Below are 22,193 nucleotides of genomic sequence, written 5' to 3'. Positions count from 1 at the left end.
TCGAATATATGGTAAAAATCCCAAATTTGACGGTTTTAAGCCGTTTATAAACCATTCCAAGAAAAACCGAACATTGAAGAGAATCAAGGAGTGCATAAAAACATGTGCAATTCTCAGATCTTAATTCCCAAAGTCTTTTGAATCATCAAAATTCGATAAAATGTTCTATTGGCCCTTCATTTGAGGGTCTATTAGATACCCAAAAAAATCCACAGCAAATCAACAGAAACATGAGAAATTTCTTCATTATCAAATCAACAATTGATTACCATGCCACAATTCAAAGTCGAGGATTGGGTCGTTCAGATTGGCTCTTGAAGCTGTAGAGATTCCCAATAACTCCAACAACACCAACCACTATTGCCAATACTAACATCAACCACGACAAGACCTTCTCCCTATTGTTCAAATTATCTCTTTGTTTATTTAACCTCAACGCGATAAGAGACGGGACTGTGAAACCCAATGAGACCGCCATTGTACAGAGGTGTAAACTTGAAAGCTACCCAAATGCTGGGAATCATAGTAGACCCAATATAGATAAGCCCCAATAGAACAACCGTTAAGGCCAACGACCTCTTTCTGTTCTCCAAAAGTGGACCCGATCCCTCAAATACCAATGCATCCACAGTTTGTCTCAATGAGAAATGGACGACAAGAAAGACGAGTGACATTAAGAAATTTCTTCATTTTCGATTTCTACATCGATTTTTTCGCCAATTGATAGTAATTTTACAGAAGAAAGAGAGAGATCTTACAGAGATCTATGTGATCTTGAACGTTTGATTATTTATATTTTATATCATTGTATAAGTAGAATTTTGTTCTTTAGACTGTGAAGGGTATAATAGTCATTTGACAAGAATAATTTCTCTTCTCTTATCTTCTTTTTCAATCCAAACAAAGTGAAAAGAAACTAGTCTTCTCTTCTCTTAATGAGTTTCTCTTCCCTTCCCTTCTTTCAATCCAAACAGAGCATAACTATTTTCTCTGAGTTAGAGAAGATGATTTGTTACATCATCCGTGCAACAAATTTCGAGGTGGGAGGTTGTGTTACTGTCCTAAAGATCCCTGTATCTTACAGGACAGAGGGTTTGTGATATCCGTACTGTATAGTGAAGGATATGCCATTCAATCCAGAGCATACACGTGTCTATCATATATGCCACACGATGGGATGATTACATGATACTGTTGTAAAGCAAAAGGAGATTTAACGTAGATTGTGGTACCTAGAGATGGATACAATCCTACTAGGGAGATTTATGATGAACTTTTGCTATTTTTTTAGTCTTGATGAATGCATGCGGTTGGTTATGCATCTGAAGTGGCAAAGGGCACATAATCATAGATTGTTTTCATCAGATACACAAGAAATGGTGCCCTTGCCATGTCAATCACATACCAAGACCACGTGCATTCATCATTATTGTTAAATTTTTATGGCAAGTGATTAATTGCTTTCGTTGGACACTGTGCTGATATGGCAGTGCATAAAGTACCATTGATTTTCCTAATTTGTATCTCGAGGAAAGAAATATACGATTCTTTATATAGAGAGATTGATCCAAGAGTAATACATGAAGAAAAGTAAATTAAGATTCACCACATATAAAAAATAGATTTTTACGTGATTCTCTCAAAATTGAGGTATGTTCACGGATCACACCGATTCCATTATGAAAAGAAAAAATTCTGTTGTAGATTAAAAATTTTCATTGAAAAATATATATATATATATATATATATATATATATATATATATATATATATATATATATATATATATTATATGGGAAATGTTCAGCAACAAACATGTTGGCAAAATATTTTTCAAAACATGGGTTAGAGGTTTTGGAATGGGCTGATTTTTGGTGAGAATGATCTCCTCACTGTAGAGATCATCCTCACCAAAAATCAGCCCATTCCAAAATCTCTAACCCATGTTTTGAAAAATGTTTTGCCAAAATATTTGTTGCTGAACAGGACCATATACATATATATATACCCTTATGAAAATTTAATTAGGATTTTACGTAATATCAGTGAAATTACAAAAGTAACCTTAAAAAAATTTCTTTTTAAGGATTCCCTTTCAAATTTGGCATCATGGAGTGTTTGGTTGGGACACCACCGGACTCTAGATCAAAACAACAAGCGACTAAACAAATGTGATTTTATTAAAAACTAAAATTCTCCGAGTCAAAACGAGTCATACTATATCAAGCTGATCTTGAAGACTCGAGTCATGGAAGTAAGTAATTCATGACTAAAATGTGCAAATGAACTCTTTGACGTTGCGGCGGACCATAAAACACACCTTTTTATTATTAATATTCTAATGTGATGGACTGAAGAGAGAGTGTTCAACTTCTATTGTATTTTTAATGTATAAGAAACGTGTTCGCTTTAGTTTCCGGGAAATTAAGGAATTGCAATATCGCTTAGTCGTGGGGCTAATTTGATTGAAATCTGCCAACTTATGTTATTAACACGTGGGAAGAAAATCAGTTCGTAGTCTTTGAAGAACAATGTAGTGGTTGTTGATTAAATTCTGTTTTATGTTTTAGTGTTTCTGTGTGCGTTCCACTCGGATTAAGAGTCAATGGGATGTGTCGTCATCGTGTTGAGTAGTGGGTATATGAGTTTGACCTCTGTTTCCTTTATGTTTTTCTTAGCACTTCAAACCATCTCTTTATCTTAATTGACCTGCCCACAATACATTACATTATTCAATATTGATAAGGTACGTGTTGTTTCACATGACTTGAAATTTTGGACTGGCATCTATCATTTATCACATGCATCCTCTCTCAAGTTAAAGGAGTTAAAAGTGACCCCAAAAAAAAAAAGTTGAATTAGATTGTGATAAATTTAACATAATTGACCAACACGACTTGAAATCAACACGAAATTAATGGATTTGAGTTCAGTTTAATTGAAACTTTTTAAGATTAAAAAAAATAAAAGATGAAAAATAATAAAATGAATTAAAAGATGAAAAATTAAAATATAGTAAAATTATAAGGAATGAAGTGTAAAAGAAATAAAGTATATCTCATAAAATTATAGTTTGAAGTGAGAATTAAAGTATAAAAGTGAAAAAAAAAATTAATATTATTAAAGAATTTTGAGGTTAAACTGGTAACATATGAAAAATAATAAAATAAGTTAAAAAAGATAAAAGAGAAAATATAATAAAATTAAAAGAGTGAAAATAAAGTTAAAAACTTAAAGAGAAAAAAAAAAAAAAATGGACCCACACAAAGGTTTGTCGTTCACAATTGTACCAACTCAATTGTGTTTTGTCCATTGACCTTTTGAAAAGACTCTTCCCTTTCAACTTAATAATTACTTTTATTACAAATTATTTTAAAAAAATATTAATAATATTATTAATTAATAATTTATTGAATCATTTGTTCAACTATTTTGTAGATAAAGAGTAAAGATAATTTTGAAGTTTGCTCATATCGAATACAAAGCCTCCAACTCCTTCTCTCATTTTTCATACCAAGATTCTCTTTGAGAATCTCTAATAACATAATTATCATCGAAGATCCTGAAAGAGAGGAAAAAAGATAGGAAATGAAGCCTATCTAAAGTGATTGAAGCACTGACAAATCATGACCCTGATGATGCCTATTGGATCAATGGGTATCGAATAGGTTCCAAACCTTTAAGGTTGCTTCCCAATGGGGTAGTTCAATGAGTTTTAAACATAAGTGATGCTTCCAATGGAGGTGGCAAGTAATTTAATCTCTCTTACTTTTTTTTTTTAATGAACGTCTCTTTTTAGACATTCGTATGTACCAAAGAGATTCATCCAATTATCTGAAAAGATCAACAACAAAAATATAAAAAAAAGAGAGTAACCCTATATCTTTACCGTCTTGATTCTTATCCATATTTTTTTTTTATTTAATTCAATTTTAAGATGCATTGTGAATTTAAGCACTTGTGTGACATATTTCCTTTAGAGCTAGTTCATATTTTGAGATCGTGATGATTTTCTAACTCGAGTTTTTTTGCATTTGGTCTGTACTTGGCTGATGTCGCACAGAATTATAGATCTTTTTCTTTGTGTATCTTGAAGAAAATGTTCTATAATATGTGTCCTTGCCACATCAATTGAATATAGAGCTAGTGAAAAAAAAATCGAGTCTGAAAATCATTAATTTTTGAGATGATGTGTAGTTTTGAACGAATTGGACTATGTTACATTGTGAAGATTGATTATCTAGAAACCCAACATTAACTTTGTCTTTTCAAACGGATTGAGTGAATTTGATATTTATAAGACGACATAATAATAATCTACACACATTAGGAGTGCACATTGGATCGGGTAAAATCGAGAACCGAACCATTTCAAATTGGGTTGGTACGATTTTAACATGCATTGATAAAAAGAAAAATCAAATGATTCGTTTCGATTCTCGGTTCAGGGGGATCATAGAACCGAATCAAACAGAGAACCGAACCTATATATATATAACAAATAAAATATACTCAATAGAGATTAGAGAATCAAAATCCATTAGGCTTTCATCTCTTCTTCTTTAAGCGTGAAACAAACCCTAACTGTCTTCATCCCTCACAAGTCGAGTTGCCGTCGTCACCTCCCCAAAAAATTGAAGGTAAGATCACACACACTCTCTCTCTCTCTCTCTCTCACACTAATTAGTAAGGGTAACCCAGCCATGGGGGGGGGGGCTCTATATAGGTAAGGAAGCAAACATGAAAAACATATGGGCCAACTGAATTTTTTATAAAATCCAATCAGGAGATCTTGTCAATTTGATTGTGCATGCTTTGGATACTTTTATTGAGGCAGATCTCAAATCCAAGTACTAAGGATTCCTCCATGTGGTCCCTAACATGTCATCTGCACTGTTCGGAATACACAACTGCACATGGGAATCTTTTTGTCACAATTCATTTATAAATGCTTTTCCTAATGTAAAAAATTACTCTCACCAAGCCTTGTTAATTCAACTCCACTTAAATTCTCCCCATGACAAGACTACCATTATTTGCAAGAATTTGATTATAAATTTTAAAAGAATAATTATGTTTTCCAATCTAAAATATCAAATTTCATTAAACTATTATTTATGTTTAAAATAGTGAAAATGCAGGTGAAATAAAAATTCTTTGTAATTAAAATGTGAAGAGTAATTATAATGTCCAATGTAATTATGTATGAAAAATGTTTATTACCATCAATATTATGCCATCTGTATGTTAAAAATCTAAAATCATGGCAAGTTCCCTCACCATTTTCCCCCCCTTCAATAATAAGTTCTCAAGTAATAGAAATAAAAATGTCATAAAAAAATAATTTTATTTTTAAATAATATATTTCTAAAAAGAGAACTATATTGTTAAATAGTATTAAAAAAATATTAGGTAGGACAATGTTCTTGGTTTCTTTTGTGTTATTTTAGATTGTGATGATAAAAGAAAAATAGATTACAAAATGTTAGGGAGTTACATTATTTTCAGTTTTACAATATATTAGTAGAGCAATTGTAATAATTTGATAGAAAATATATGGCATTTTCATCTTTTTATATAAGTAATAATTTAATGGTGTGTCATATTTTATGTCCAACATCATTAGATATTACAATTAGTTTTTCTAATTTTTACTCAATTAGTGCAAAGAAGGGCAATCTGATATTAGTAAAGAAATGCTTTGTGGAAGAAGAGTTTGCAACTACCTTGAAAACTATGGATTGGATGGAATTGTTTCAACTTTGAGGGAGAATATTTTTGTTACTTGAGTTTGCCTCTTGAAGACTCTTTGTTTTATGGGTTTTGTTAACATTTGCTCTAAGTGCAGACATTAAATACACCTTGAAAACTTATATCTGTACCAAAATTGCCTCAACAAATTTTTTCTTATAAAAAAATATCATCAAATACTTATTTTCAAGGTGCATTTAATGCATCTTGACATTTTCTCTTAGGGCACATGTTAACAAAAACCTTTTGTTATTAGAGTACACATGGGCCTATGAATTTTGCCCATTGGCCGCTAACAGGACTCACCCCAAAAAATCAAGGTTTAAGGGAATAGAAAATAAGATTCGGCTCGAAAATTTTCATCCCATTAAATCTAGGATGTCTAGGGCCTTGCCTAGCCTGTCTGACTTGGATCATTATTATAGTATATGCATGTATATTGAATATACTTAAAATTTAAGGGTCAGTTTCGGTTTGATTCCTTAGGCATTTACAAGCATGATCATTATATTATTTTTATTTTAGTTCTTGTGGGTTCTCAAAAAAAAAAAAAAAAAAAGAAATCATAATCAGAATTGCTAAAAAGTATAGGTACCCATCAGATCATTATCAAAAATCAAATAAGTAAAATAATATTTTAAATCATTATAATTTTTTTTTTCTTTTGAAAGATTTACATATTGCCTACAAAAATTGACATATTATCTAAAAAAAAGCACACGGATACTCAGGGGACCAGATTATCATGAATAAAATTGAATCTTTCAGACTTTTGATTAGTTGGAAAAATGCATTGGAGCTAACTTTTGGAAAAAAAAAAAAAAAGAATTAAAGAATTATGTAGGAGTGGATAAAAATCAAAGATTATGTCATCAGTTTCAAATGCATGCATATGTATCTCAAATATTCCCCAAAACCTGGGAGGGTAATTTTAAATTACACATAAATAATTTACAAGATTTACAAATCAGAAGAGGAACGTCGAAACGCGTCCAAAGTTTCACCAGACATAGTAAACGTTCGATCTATTGCTGTCGAAGTCTCAATCCCAAAATTACAATCGCATGTGATTCATGTACCGAATTTCTATTCAAAACCCAAACTCTAACGATCACTCACAGAACACAAAACCCCCAAAAACCTAGCACTAATGGCGAAATCTTCCAAAATTTTCTGGGTTTTCGTTTTTCTCTCAAACCCACTCTTTATTTTCTCTCAAATTGATGAGTTCTACTATGGTTTCAGTAGAGAGAACATTAATATAAGTTTAAATGGAGTTGCAGAGATTGAAAAGAAAGGGATTCTTCGACTAACAGACGATACGAATAACGTAATCGGTCGAGCTTTCTACCCATCTCGTCTCAAGTTCAAAAACTCCACAAATGGTTCAGCTTTCTCTTTCTCTACCTCATTTGCCTTCGCTATTGTTCCTAACTCCGTTGCTCAAGTTGGCCATGGCTTCGCTTTTACAATTTCTCCAACAAAAGAACTCAAAGGCGGTCTTCCAGCCCAGTATCTTGGATTACTCAACACGAGCAATATAAGGAGATTCTCCAACCATGTCTTCGCTGTAGAATTCGACACAGTTCGAGATTTAGAATTTGAGGATAAAAACGGGAACCATGTTGGGATCGACATCAACGATTTAGAATCCAACGCTTCTGCTTCTGCAGCTTATTTTAGTGATAATTCGACTAAATTAGAACTTAGTCTCACGAGTGGGAAGACTATTCAAGCTTGGATCGAGTACGATTCGGTGACTAATCTTTTCAATGTAACACTTTCCCCTTCTTCTTCAAAACCCAATTTGCCGATTCTTTCGTATAAAGTAGATATCTCGCCAATTCTCCTAGATTACATGTATGTGGGGTTCTCTGCTTCGACAGGGTTGCTCTCGAGCTCCCATTACATCCTCGGATGGAGCTTTAAGATTAACGGAGTCGCTCGAACCCTAGATCTCGATTCCCTCCCTTCGCTAACAGGACCGAAGAAGAATCACAGGGTTTTATCAATTTGGATCTCTGTTTCAGCCTCAATTTTCATGATTACTGTGATCTTCGCCGCAATCTACTACACCATAAGAATCAAGAAAGCTGATGTAGTCGAAAAGTGGGAGCTTAATGTCGGACCACATCGATTCTCTTACCAAGAACTCAAGCTCGCAACAAAAGGTTTCAGAGACAAAGAGCTAGTTGGGTTCGGTGGATTCGGTCGAGTTTACAAAGGAACACTTCCGAATTCGAAAACCCAAATCGCAGTTAAGCGAATCTCCCCCGAATCGAAACAGGGTTTGAGAGAATTTGCGTCTGAAATTGCTTCAGTCGGTCGTCTTCGTCATAGAAATCTGGTTCAATTACAGGGATGGTGTCGAAGAAGAGGTGATCTCCTCCTCGTATACGATTTCATGCCTAATGGAAGCTTAGATAAGTTTCTGTTCGATGAACCCAAATCGATTCTCAGTTGGAATCAGAGGCTCAAGATCATCAAGGGCGTGGCTTCTGGTTTGCTCTATTTACACGAAGAATGGGAACAGATCGTAATTCACAGAGACGTTAAAGCCAGTAACGTGTTATTGGATAACGAGTTAAATGGTCGACTCGGCGATTTCGGACTCGCTAAATTATACGAGCACGGGTCGAACCCAAACACGACACGGGTAGTGGGCACACTGGGCTATCTTGCACCTGAGTTGACACGGACGGGAAAGCCCAATACAAGCTCAGATGTTTATGCATTTGGTGCGTTGTTGCTTGAGGTCACATGTGGGAGGAGACCTGTAGAGCCCAAAGCGTTGCCAGAAGAGATGATATTGGTTGATTGGGTAGGCAACGCGTGTAAGGATGGGATGATCTTAGATGTGGTGGACCCAAGGTTGAAGGGTGAGTTTGATGAAGGAGAGGTGGTGATGGTGTTGAAGATGGGTTTGATGTGTTCGAACAACGCGCCTAGAGCGCGACCTAGTATGAGGCAGGTGGTGAGCTGTTTAGAAGGAGAGGTGAAATTGCCTGAATTCTTGAATCAAGAAGAAGAGGTCCATGATTTTGTACATTTGTATTCTTCTTCTCTTGAGAATGTGTGCTTGAATTCCTCTACAGAGATTGAAGATGGTGAAGTTAAAGCTCCCCCTACTTCATCACTCTCCATTCTCACCACCTAATAATTATCGTCTTTTATTTTTTTTGTTAGGTCCAGCAAATTCAATGTAACGTTTAGGCAAATTGAATTGTGAAAATATAATGTATTTACTTGTTAAATTTGATTGTCTTATAGTCTATGAATTGTCATAGACGAAGAGTTATTTGATTCTTTTTATCAGCTTTTATTAATCACAAAGTGAATAATAATTTCCTACCCTCTATTTTATATAAAATCCAACTAGGAGAACTTGTCAATTTGATTGTGCATGGATTAGAGACTTTTATTGAGGCAGATCTCAAATTCAAGTACAATTTATAAATACTAAAGATAAAAGGATTCCCCTATGTGGTACCTGACGTTTCATCTACGCTCCTCGGAATATACAACCGCACACGGGAATCTTTTACCACGATTCATTTATAAATGCTTTTCGTAATGTTGAAATTACTCTCTCCAAGCCTTGTTTATTCAACTCCACTTTAATTCTTGCCGTGACAAGACTACCATCATTAATTTGCAAGAATTTGATTATAAATTTTAAAAGAATAATTATGTTTTCCAATTTAAAATATCAAATTTCATTAAAATATTATTTATGCTTAAAATAGTGAAAATGCAGATGAATTAAAAATTCTTTGTAAATAAAATGTAAAGAGTAATTATAATGTCCAATGTTATTTTGTATGAAAAATGTTTATTACCATCAATATTGTGCCATCTTGATGTTAAAAATCTAAAATCATGGCAAGTTCTTTCACCATCTTTTTTTCCCCCTCAATAATAAGTTCTCATGTAATAGAAATAAAAATGTCATAAGAAAAGAAGTTTATTTTTAAATAATATATTTTTAAAAAGAGAAGCATATTGTTAAATAGTCAAAAAAAAAAAAAACAAAAAATTTTAAATTAGGTAGGACAATGTTTTTGGTCTCTTTTGTGTTATTTTAGATTAGGCTGATAAAAGAAAAATAGATTACAAAAGGTTAGGGAGTTGACATTATTTTTAGTTTTACAATATAGTAGTAATGATTGGATAGAAAATATATCGCATTTTCATCTTTTTTATATAAGTAAAAATTTAAAGATGTGGGATATTTTATATCCAACATCATTAGATATTACAATTATTTTTTTTATAATTTTTACTCAATTATTGTAAAGAGGGGCAATCTGATATTAATAAAGAAATAATTTGTGGAAGAAGAATTTGCATCTAACTTGGAAAGTATGGTTGGGAGGAAATGTTTGTAACTTGAGTTCGCTCCTAGAAGACGCTTTATTTTATGGGTTTTGTTAAAATTTGCCCTAATTGGATACATTAAATACATTTTTAAAATTTAAATTCCGTACAAAAATTGCCTCAACAAATTTTTTTATTATAAAAAAAAATACTATCAAATACTTATTTTCAAGGTGCATTTAATGCACCTTAACATTTTCTCTTAGGGTACATATTAACAAAACCCTTGTTTTATTAGAGTACGCAAAAATTTATGAATTTTGCCCATTAGTCACTAATAGGACTCACCCCAAAAAATAAAGGTTTAAGGTAATACCCAAATTTTTATTCGTATCTCGAGAAAAAATAAATAATTAAATTTTAAGAAAATTCTGAAAGTGAGTCTTTGGGTAAAATTTTAGAATATTTTTATATTATTTTTAATATAATCTGACCTCACCATTGGATTCAAAATGGTCAGAAAACATATTTTAACTTATAAGCACACTCAAATGCAAGTCTAAACGAAAAAGTTGTAAAATCCTCGATTTTCGGATTGGACCAAGTTAAAAAAAATGAATTTTTGTTAGAACAAGAATTTTAAAAATATGATCACACGATTGGATCCGCAACGAAAAATTATAAAAAATTGAGTATTTACTCGTCATTTTCGAAACTCGGAAAGTCAAATTATAATATAAAAAAACATAAATAACTACAATTTTCAGGTTAGATGGGGCAAAAAATGTGAATTTTTGTTAAAATGAGAATTTTTATAGACAAAAAGTATTCACTCGTTAGTTTTTGAGTCCGGATAGTTGAGTTATCATTAAATGAAACAACTTCCAAAATGACGATTGCATCCCGATATTTATGTAAACGAATTTCTAAATATTTTTACTATTTATTGTCTCTTAAACCCGTCAAAAACCAATCAAAGACATTTTTTTAAATTGTTGGTTTCAACCAACTTTCCACTCGAGATTCATCACGATCGGATCTCTATCGACGTTCGACAAAGAAGAGAAAAATATTTGCAATGTCAAACTCCACAAACCCCGTCTATTTTCTTTTATTTTTCTATTTTTTCCCAATGTTTCATTGAAAAACTGTTGAAAACATAATGGGGTTTCAACCCTCTGACCTCCAATTTAAACCGTTTAGAATTCAAACCATCCTCCGCTAAAGAAGGGAAAGAAGACCCCGTCATTGAGATCTTCGAAACTATCAGGTTTGATTAAAAAATCAGCCGTATCAAATTTCAATTTTTTTTCGCACTAGTCGTCTCGATTTCTACGCAAGTTTTTCTATTCTAACACCCAAAGATTGGTAAGGGCTTATAATTCTTATTAATAACCATAGATTGTGAAAATTACATTTAGGATTTTTAACGAAAATTTATGATATGTTTCAAAAATATAGAATTATTTTTATTATCTCAAATTCAAGCCACGACTTTCATGTTTAATATGTTTAATTATGTTTTATAATAAATTATATGTGGGTCAGACATTTCACCGAATTATTTTCTCCAGTTTGTCATGTGCATTATTTGGACCCCGTGTTGAATGAATTTTTATAATTTTAAAATTTAAATGATAAAAATGATTTAATATCAATGAACTTATATTGAGTGGATGAATATTAGAAAATGAATATTCTGTTCGAAAAATTGAAAAGTATGAAAATAGAAAAAGGAAAAAAGGGATAAAATGGTAAAATGTTAGAATCATACCTGAGAAGTAATGTCTGCATTTTACATTGTGATGCTATATGTGGGAAGATGAACAGATATCCAGGGTTAATTTACTTTTTGTTGTCACGAGATGACTTGCATGTTTATTTACGATTATGCACTGTGTACTGTTATTTATTTTAGGCCGTTGGGCCACAATTGCATGTTAAAAAATTGGATATCCATTCTCAAGTCTGTAATATTAATTTCTTATTTATTTTCAAAAAATAATATATATATGTGTGTAAATACTTGAAGGGATAATCTGTTATATCATCTGAAGTGATATACTATCCTAGGATGTACGATTGGGACAATTAAGCTCATAACTAGTATATGATGCATATGAAAGTGGAGTTACAACTGGAATATGAATTTATTCATTTCTTTATCAGTGAAGTTGTAATGTTAAGATGGTCGTACACGAATGAGATTGTATAATGAGAATTACATGTATGTTTGATAGGCATAGACAAAGATGATTAGTCAGTGATCACTAACAAATTAGAGTAGTTAAACGTTCTAACATATTAAAAAGAGATCTATTGCTTACGGTCACGTCAAATAGCTAGCTTGAACTAGATAAATGGTCTCGTAAATGTGATAATGCATCGACCAATCACAAAATCATGAACTAATACTTTATAATGGGAACATCATGTCTCAATTGGGAGTAATCCAATCATAGAATCTCAACTCTCTAATTCTACTACTCCACCATCCTGTATTATGTATCGTTGCTTTATGTTAAATTGTACAATGAAAAACATGTTTATTATTTTAATTTTGTCAATTAGATTTGTACAAAAAGAAAATATTATAGTAAGTACTATTAATTGATGTAATGTGAGTTTTAAAATGTTTAGCTGCTCATCCCTAATTGTAGGTACCAATTAATCGTAATTCATTTTGTAAAACTTTGCATGTATTGAAATGATTTAAAATGCTTACTTATTCATGTTAAGATGAGATTATTAACATAGATTATTTACTTTTCTATTGAGTAATCATTGTTATTCACTATTTTCTTATAATTTTTTTAGTTTTAGAACTTGTAGTTGGTAAGACAAGCATAGAACCGAAGATTGAGGATCACTTGGTTGGTCAAATAAACGATCAGAGCTTGTTACCTGGTGAGTATTGGAGCTATACCCCCTAATAACGTCAGTTCATTCAAATGGTATTATAGATTTTGGATTAAGCATTATAACATTTGTTAAAGTGAGGAGTTTCAATAGAATCATGTATATTATTTACTTCTTCCTCTCTCTGATCTACCTTATGTTGTTAGATGCATATAGACTTCTACTATTATTTTATTTTTGTATATATATGCAAGATATCATGTGTATGGTTTGTCAAGCGAAGCGATTTAAATGCCTAATGAGTATTGGAGCAATACCCCCTGATAACACCAGTTCATCTAGGTGGTATTATAGATTTTGGATTAAGCGCTAGGACTTTTATTAAAGTGAGGAGTTTCAATAGAATCATGTATATTATTTACTTCTTCCTCACTCTGATCCACCTTATGTTATTAGATGTATATAGACTTCTAATATTATATTATTTTTGTATATATATGCAAGATATCATGTGTATGATTTATCAAGTGAAGCGATTTGAATGCCTTGAAATGCTAACATAAACAGAAAAAATCATACCGAAATTTCGATGCCACCTAGTACCTCGAGATTTAACATAGGACTTTGTGTTAGTGTTTCGGGGGTGCCATAGATAGAAAATAAGATCTGACTCAAAAAATTTCAACTCATTAAATCTAAGTAAGCTAGGGCATTACCTAGCTTGCGTGACTTGGATTATTATTATAGTGTATACATGTATACTAAATATACTTAGAATTTAGGGTTGTCCAAGGGTCATTTTCAATTTGATTCCTTAAGCACTTAAAAGCATAACCATTATATTTGTTTTGGTTTCAGTTCTTGTTGATTCTAAAAAAAAAATGAAATTATAATCGAAACTGCTAAAAAATACAGGTACCCATCGAATCCAATTATCAAGAATCAAATAAGAAAAAACGTATATTAAATCATTATAAACATTTTTTCTTCCAAAAGATTGACATATTACCTAACAAATTTGACATATTATCTACAAAGAAAAAAAACACGGGTACCCCATGGGAATTGATTATAAGTAATAAAATTTAATGTTTCTTACTTTTGGTTAGTTGGTAAAATGGCTTTGAAATTGACTTTTGGAAAGAAATTAAAGAATTATGTGAGTGGGGAGAATAAAAATCAAAGATTATGTCATCATTTTCAAAAGCATGGGTATCTCAAATATTCACCAAAACCTGATAGGGTAGTTTTAAATTACTCATAAATAATTTACAAGATTTACAAATTACAAGAGGAGCTTTATTGGAAGTTGAAACACGGCCAAAGTTTTACTTGAAATTGGAATTGTTTCATCTATTACTTCCGAAGTTTCAATCCCAAAATTACAATTGCATGTGATTCATGCATCGAATGTTGAGTGTGATTTTGTTAACGCATAGTGAGCGCGCAATCCTATTGGAGGATTGCTTGGAATTTTTTTTACAGCAGTCCCTCCATCTTAATTTATTTTACAATCCTTGTACTCTTTATTATTAATTAAATACAAATCCAAACATTGTCCTTTTCAATTGAAATAGCAAAACACTTGTCTTACTAATGTAGTAAGATTTTAATCCTTACTAAGGGTCGTTTTACTCATATTGATAACCATATCACCAATCCAACACTATCACAACCCTCTAAGTTTCATCAAAAACTCAAATCAAAAAAATAAAATTCAAGCAACAATTTTTTTTTTTGCTTAATCCAAGTTGTTGAAAATTGATGGTTACTGAACTTTCAAATAACTCCCAAACTTAAAATTGAAATACAACGGTGAAAGTTAACTATTTTTTTGGGATTTGTATTTTCAAAGTTTATATGCCTTTGTCCACTACAATATTGAAGCATCCCATCATTTTTTGGATGCCACAAGGTGAACCCAAGGTTAATTGAACATAATAAAGTATTTTAGAGAAACACTTTTCCTACTAACTTAGCAAAATTTGAAATCTTACTAAAGGTCGTTGAGCTCAAATGAATGATCAAATTGGCAATTTAATACCAAGGTTTTCGATTATGAAAAAAATTAAAAAAAAAAAAAAATTTATGTAAAACAAATTATGCTTTTTGAATGAAAATGATTTCCTTGAAAATTTAGATTAAAAAAAATCAATAATGAATGAAAAATATTTTTCTAATTAACTTACAAAAATAAAAGGAGGTGTTTCGACCTTTTACTATGAGAGATATTTTAAGATAGGTGTTATTGGCACCCCAACTTTTGTTTATTACACCCCAATTAAAAATAAAGAAAATAATTGAATGGTTGAGAATAAGTAAAAGTTGAGGTGCCAATAGAATCTCTCTCATTTTTTTTCCTATTCTTTTGCTTATGTTCTTTTATTTTGGATTTAGGATTTTATATGAACATTTTTTTAATAGTAAAAACTACAAAAATAGTTTGAATGGGTGTTATAATATTTTATTATGTTGAGATTGTAATTTGAGACAAATCTTAGTAATAAATAAAAAAAATAAGTGAATGGTTGAGAATAAGTAAAAGTTGGGGTATCAATAGAAACTCTTTTTTTTTTTTTTCCTTAGAATCTTGTGTTATGTTTAAGATTTTATATGAACATTTTTTTCAATTGTAAAAAACTATTGAAATTGCTTGAATAAGTGTTATAATATTTTATTCTGTTGAGATTGGAAGTAGAGACAAACCTTAATAATAAATAAAGAAAATAGGTGAATGGATGAAATAAGCAGAAGTTGGGGTGCTAACATAAACTCTTATTTATTTTTTCTTAGATTCTTTTGTTTTAGGTGTAGGATTTTATATGAACATTTTTTAATTGTAAAAAACTACTTAAATTATTTGAATGAGTGCTATAATATTTTATCATGTTGAGATTGTAATTAGAAGCAAAACTTACTAATATTTGAAGTGTGTGTTTTGATCTTTAATTGGGATGTGATAATTAATTTAAGTAATTGTGATGTAATAAGTAAAAGTTGGAATGTCAATAACCCCTCTCTTAAAATATGTCTCATTGTAAAATAGTTGAAACACCTGCATTTATTTTTGCAGTTTAATTAGAAAAATATTTTTCATTCATTATTATTATTTTTATTTGAGTTTTTCGAGGAAATCATTTTCATTCAAAAAAAATATAATTTTTTTTTTATATTATAAATTATTTTTAATTTTTTTTCTTTTTCTTTCAAGATCAGAGACCTTAGTTTTGGATTTGCTAATTTGATAATCCATTTGAGCTGAATGATCCTTAGTAGAGTTCAAATCTTATTAAGTTAGTAGGAAAAATGCTTCTCTAAAATATTTTACTGTTTTCGACTAATCTTAGACTCACCTTGTGACATCCAAAAATATGATCACATAAATATTGTCAAGGATAAAAGTATATGAACTTTGAAAAAATAAATCCCAAAAAAATTATTTTTAATCGTTGTATTTCAATTTTAAGTTTGGGAGTTATTTGAAAATTGGATAATTTTTAAAAACTAATATCAAACCTAAAAAAAATTATTTTTTGAATTTTATTTTTTTGAATTTGAACTTTTCGATGAAATTTAGAAGATCGTGGTGGTGTTGGACTGGTGATGTGATTATCCATATATGAGTAAAAAGATCTTTAATAAGGATTAAAATCTTATTACGTTAGTAAGACAAGTATTTTATTATTTTAATTAAAAATGACGTGTTGAATTTGAATTTAATTAATAAAGAATATAAAGGTGGTAAACAAAATTAAGATGGAGGGAATGCTCCAAAAATATTTCAAACTATCCTCCATGTGATTGCGCTTCTAAACGTCAACAATTTGCCCGTCAACGAAAACGCACTCCAGAGTTCTATTCAAAACCCAAACCTCTGACAATCACTCACAGAACCCAAAAATCTAGACTCTAATGGCGAAATCTTCCAAATTTTTCTGTGTTTTCGTTATTCTCTCAAACCCACTCTTTATTTTCTCCCAAGTCGATGAGTTCTACTATGGTTTCAGTGGAGAGAACAATAATATAAGTTTAGATGGAGTTGCAGAGATTGAAAAGAGAGGGATTCTTCGATTAACAGACGATACGAATCACATAATCGGTCGAGCTTTCTACCCATCTCATCTCAAGTTCAAAAACTCCACAAATGGTTCAGCTTTCTCTTTCTCTACCTCATTTGCCTTCGCTATTGTTCCTAAGTCCTCTGCTACAGGCGGCCATGGCTTCGCTTTTACAATTTCTCCAACAAAAGAACTCAAAGGCGGTCTTCCAGCCCAGTATCTTGGATTACTCAACACGAGCAATATAAGGAGATTCTCCAACCATGTCTTCGCTGTAGAATTCGACACAGTTCAAAATATAGAATTTGAGGATACAAACGCGAACCATGTTGGGATCGACATCAACGATTTGGATTCTAACGCCTCTACTTCTGCAGCTTATTTTAGTGATAATTCGACTAAATTAGAACTTAATCTCAAGAGTGGGAAGACGCTTCAAGCTTGGATCGAGTACGATTCGGTGACTAATCTTTTCAATGTAACACTTTCCCCTTCTTCTTCAAAACCCAATTTGCCGATTCTTTCGCATAAAGTAGATATCTCGCCAATTCTCCTAGATTACATGTATGTGGGGTTCTCTGCTTCGACAGGTGCGCTCTCGAGCTCCCATTACATCCTCGAATGGAGCTTTAAGATTAACGGAGTCGCTCGAACCCTAGATCTCGATTCCCTACCTTCGCTAACAGGACCAAAGAAGAATCACAGGGTTCTATCAATTTGGGTCTCTGTTTCAGCCTCAATTTTCATGATTACTGTGATCTTCGCCGCAATATACTACACCATAAGAATCAAGAACGCAGATGTAGTCGAAAAGTGGGAGCTTAATGTCGGACCACATCGATTCTCTTACCAAGAACTCAAGCTCGCAACAAAAGGTTTCAGAGACAAAGAGCTAGTTGGCTTCGGTGGGTTCGGTCGAGTTTACAAAGGAACACTTCCGAATTCGAAATCCCAAATCGCAGTTAAGAGAATCTCCCCCGAATCGAAACAGGGTTTGAGAGAATTTGCGACTGAGATTGCTTCAATCGGTCGTCTACGTCATAGAAATCTGGTTCAATTACTGGGATGGTGTCGAAGAAGAGGTGATCTCCTCCTCGTATACGATTTCATGCCTAATGGAAGCTTAGATAAGTTTCTGTTCGATGAACCCAAATCGATTCTCAGTTGGAATCAGAGGTTCAAGATCATCAAAGGCGTGGCTTCTGGTTTGCTCTATTTACACGAAGAATGGGAACAGATCGTAATTCACAGAGACGTTAAAGCCAGTAACGTGTTATTGGATAACGAGTTAAATGGTCGACTCGGCGATTTCGGACTCGCCAAATTATACGAGCACGGGTCGAACCCAAACACTTCACGGGTAGTGGGCACACTGGGATATCTTGCACCTGAGTTGACACGGACGGGAAAGCCCAATACGAGCTCAGATGTTTATGCATTCGGTGCGTTGTTGCTTGAGGTCACATGTGGGAGGAGACCTGTAGAACCCAAAGCGTTGCCAGAAGAGATGATATTGGTTGATTGGGTGCGCAACACGTGTAAGGATGGGATGATCTTAGATGTGGTGGACCCAAGTTTGAAGGGTGAGTTTGATGAAGGAGAGGTGGTGATGGTGTTGAAGATGGGTTTGATGTGTTCGAACGACGCGCCTAGAGCGCGACCTAGTATGAGGCAGGTGGTGAGCTATTTAGAAGGAGAGGTGAAATTGCCTGAAGTCTTGAATCAAGAAGAAGAGGTCCATGATTTTGTACATTTGTATTCTTCTTCTCTAGAGAATGTGTGTTTGAATTCCTCTACAGAGATTGAAGATGGTGAAGTTAAAGCTCCCCCTACTTCATCACTCTCCATTCTCACCGCCTAATAATTATCGTCTTTTTTTTTTTTTTGTTAGGTCCAGCATATTCAATGTCACGTTTAGGCGAATAGAACTGTGAAAATATAATGTATTTACTTGCTAAATTTGATTGTCTTATTGTCTATGAATTTTCATCGACGAAGAGTTATTTGATTCTTTTTATCAGCTTTTAGTAATCACATAGTGAATAATAATTTCCTACCCTCTATTTTATAAAAATTCCAACTAGGAGAACTTGTCAATTTGATCGTGCATGCATTAGAGACTTTTATTGAGGCAGATCTCAAATTCAAGTACTATTTATAAATACTAAAGATAAAAGGATTCTCCTATGTGGTACCTAACGTGTCATCTGCACTCCTCGGAATACAAAACCGCACACAGGAATCTTCTTACCACGATTCATTTATAAATGCTTTTCGTAATGTTGAATTTACTATTTCCAAGCCATGTTTATTCAACTCCACTTCAATTCTCCCCGTGACAAGACTACCATCATTTGCAAGAATTTGATTATAAATTTTTGAAAGAATAATTATGATTTCCAATCTAAAATATCAAATTTTCATTAAAATATTATTTATGTTTAAAATAGTGAAAATGCAGGTGAAATAAAAATTCTTTGTAAATAAAATGTAATGAGTAATTATAATGTCCAATGTTATTTTGTATGAAAAGTGTTTATTACCATCCATATTGTGCCATCTGGATGTTAAAAATCTAAAATCATAGCAAGTTCTTTTACCATCTTTTTTTTGCCTTCAATAATAAGTTCTCATGTAATAGAAATAAAAATGTCATAAGAAAAGAATTTTATTTTTAGATAATATATTTTTAAAAAGAGAACCATATTGTAAAATAGTCACAAAAAAAAAAATAATTAATTTAAAATTAGGTAGGACAATGTTCTTGGTCTCTTTTGTGTTATTTTAGATTGGGCTGATAAAAGAAAAATAGATTACAAAAGGTTAGGGAGTTGACATTATTTTTAATTTTATAATATATTAGTAGTGCAATTGTAACGATTTGATAGAAAATATATCGCATTTTCATCTTTTTTATATAAGTAATAATTTAATGGTTTTGGATATTTTATGTCCAACATCATTAGATATTATAATTATTTTTTCTAATTTTTATTCAATTATTGCAAAGAGGGGCAATCAGATCTTAATAAAGAAATGGTTTGTGAAAGAAGAATTTGCAACTAACTTGAAAAGTATGGTTGGGAGGATATGTTTGTTACTTGGGTTTGTTCGAGGAAGACTTTTTATTTTATGGGTTTTGTTAACATTTGCCCTAAGTGGAGACATTAAATACACTTTTGAAAATTTATTCCCGTACAAAAATTGTTTCAACAAATATTTTTATTATAAAAAAATATCATCAAATACTTATTTCCTAGATGCATTTAATGCACCTTAACATTTTCTCTTAGGGCACATGTTAACAAAACCCTTGTTTTATTAGAGTACGTAAAGGCTTATGAATTTTGTTAATAGGATTCACCTCAAAAAATAAAATTTTAAGGGGATAATGTAATACCCCAATTTTTTTTATTTGTATATCAAGATAAAATAAATAATAGAATTTTGAAAAAAATTTAAAAATAGGACTTATGATAAAATTTTAGAATTTTTTTAGTCATTTTTAATGAAATCTGACCTCACCCTTATATTCAAAATTACTAGAAAACATATTTTAGCATATAAACACATTCAAATGCAAGTCCAAACGAAAAAGTTACAAAATCCTCTATTTTCGGATTGGTCAAGTTAAAAAAAGAATTTTTACTAGAGTAAAAATTTTAAAATCCGATCGTACCATTGGATCTGTAACGAAAAGTTATAAAAAATTAAGTATTTACTCATCATTTTCTAAGTCCGAAAAGTTGAATTATCGTAAAAAATGGAAATAACTTCAATTTTCAAGTTGGATCGAGTTGAAAATATGAAATTTTGTTAGAACGAGAATTTTTTAAATTTGATTTCATCATTAGATTTGAAATGAAAAAGTATAAAAAAATAAGTATTCACTCATCAAGTTCTGAGTCCGGACAGTCGAGTTATCATTATTTTCGCCTAATCATTTTCATCATTAGATTTGAAATGAAAAAGTATAGAAAAAAAAGTATTCACTCATCAAGTTCTAAGACATTTCACTTAATTATTTTCTCTAGTTTGGTCATGTGACTGCTTGGACCCCGTTTTGATCAAATTTATATAATTTTAAAATTTAAATGATAAAAATAATTTAATATTTAATGAACTTATAATGAGTGGATTAATATCGAAAAATGAATATTGTGTTCAAAAAATTAAAAAATATGAAAATAGAAAAAGAGAAAAAGTGGATGAAATAGTAAAATGTTAGAATCATACCCGAGGGGTAATGTCTGCATTTTACATTGTGATGTTATGTGTGGGATGATAAACGGATATCTATGGTTAATTTACTTTTTGTTGTCATGAGATGACTTGTATGTTTTTTTACGATTATGTACTATATACTGTTATTTATTTTAGGTCGTTGGGTCACAATTACATGATAAAAAATTAGATATCCATTTTCAACTCTGTAATGTTAATTTCTTATTTATTTTCAAAGAATAATGATATATATATCTATTTTATGAATTGTTAAAGAATTTGTGAATACTACAAGAAATAATTTATCATATCATCTAGAGTGATATACTATCGTAGGATATACGGTTGGGACAACCAAACTCATACCTGGTATATGACGCGTATGAAAGTGAAATCACAATTAGAATCTAGATTTATTCCTTTCTATATTTATCAGTAACGTTGTAATGTCAAGGTAATCGTATACGAATAAGGTTATATAATTGGAATCACATGTATGCTTGATAGGCATAGACGAAAATGATTAGTTAGTGATCACTAACAAACTAGAGTAGTGAACGTTTTAACACATCGAAAATAAATCCATTGCTTATGGCCACGTCAAACAGTCAATCTGAACTAGATTAATGGTCCCGTAAGTGTGGCAATGCATTGACCAATCACAAAATCATGAACTAATACTTTATTATTGGAACATCATGTCTCGATTGAGAGCAATCCAGTCATAGAATCTCAACTCTCTAATTTCACTACTCTACTATCGTGTATTATGTATATGTTGTTTTATGTTAAATTATAAAATAAAAAACATGTTTATTATTTTAATTTTGTTAATTAGATTTGTACAAAAAGAAAATGTTATAGTAAGTATTACTAATTGATGTAATGTGAGTTTTAAAATGTTAAGTTGCTCATTCCTGGCTATAGGTGCTAGTTAATCGTAGTTCATTATGTAAAAATTTGCATGTATTGAAATGATTTAGA

The 22,193-nt window shown here is 31.4% G+C and overlaps 2 pseudogenes; both read left to right on the top strand.

Moving 5' to 3' along the window:
* The first annotated feature begins 6,736 nt into the window (after nucleotides 1-6,736).
* On the top strand, nucleotides 6,737-9,043 carry LOC147386013 (L-type lectin-domain containing receptor kinase S.4 pseudogene; annotated as a pseudogene).
* Nucleotides 9,044-16,707: 7,664 nt separating this feature from the next.
* On the top strand, nucleotides 16,708-18,973 carry LOC147386012 (L-type lectin-domain containing receptor kinase S.4 pseudogene; annotated as a pseudogene).
* Nucleotides 18,974-22,193: the final 3,220 nt, after the last annotated feature.

This window comes from Akebia trifoliata, chromosome 14 (genome assembly GCF_017979445.1).
Source record: "Akebia trifoliata isolate Shusen 1 chromosome 14, ASM1797944v1, whole genome shotgun sequence".
In the NCBI taxonomy this organism is placed as follows: domain Eukaryota; kingdom Viridiplantae; phylum Streptophyta; class Magnoliopsida; order Ranunculales; family Lardizabalaceae; genus Akebia; species Akebia trifoliata.
This window is presented reverse-complemented; position numbering and strand designations above follow the sequence as displayed.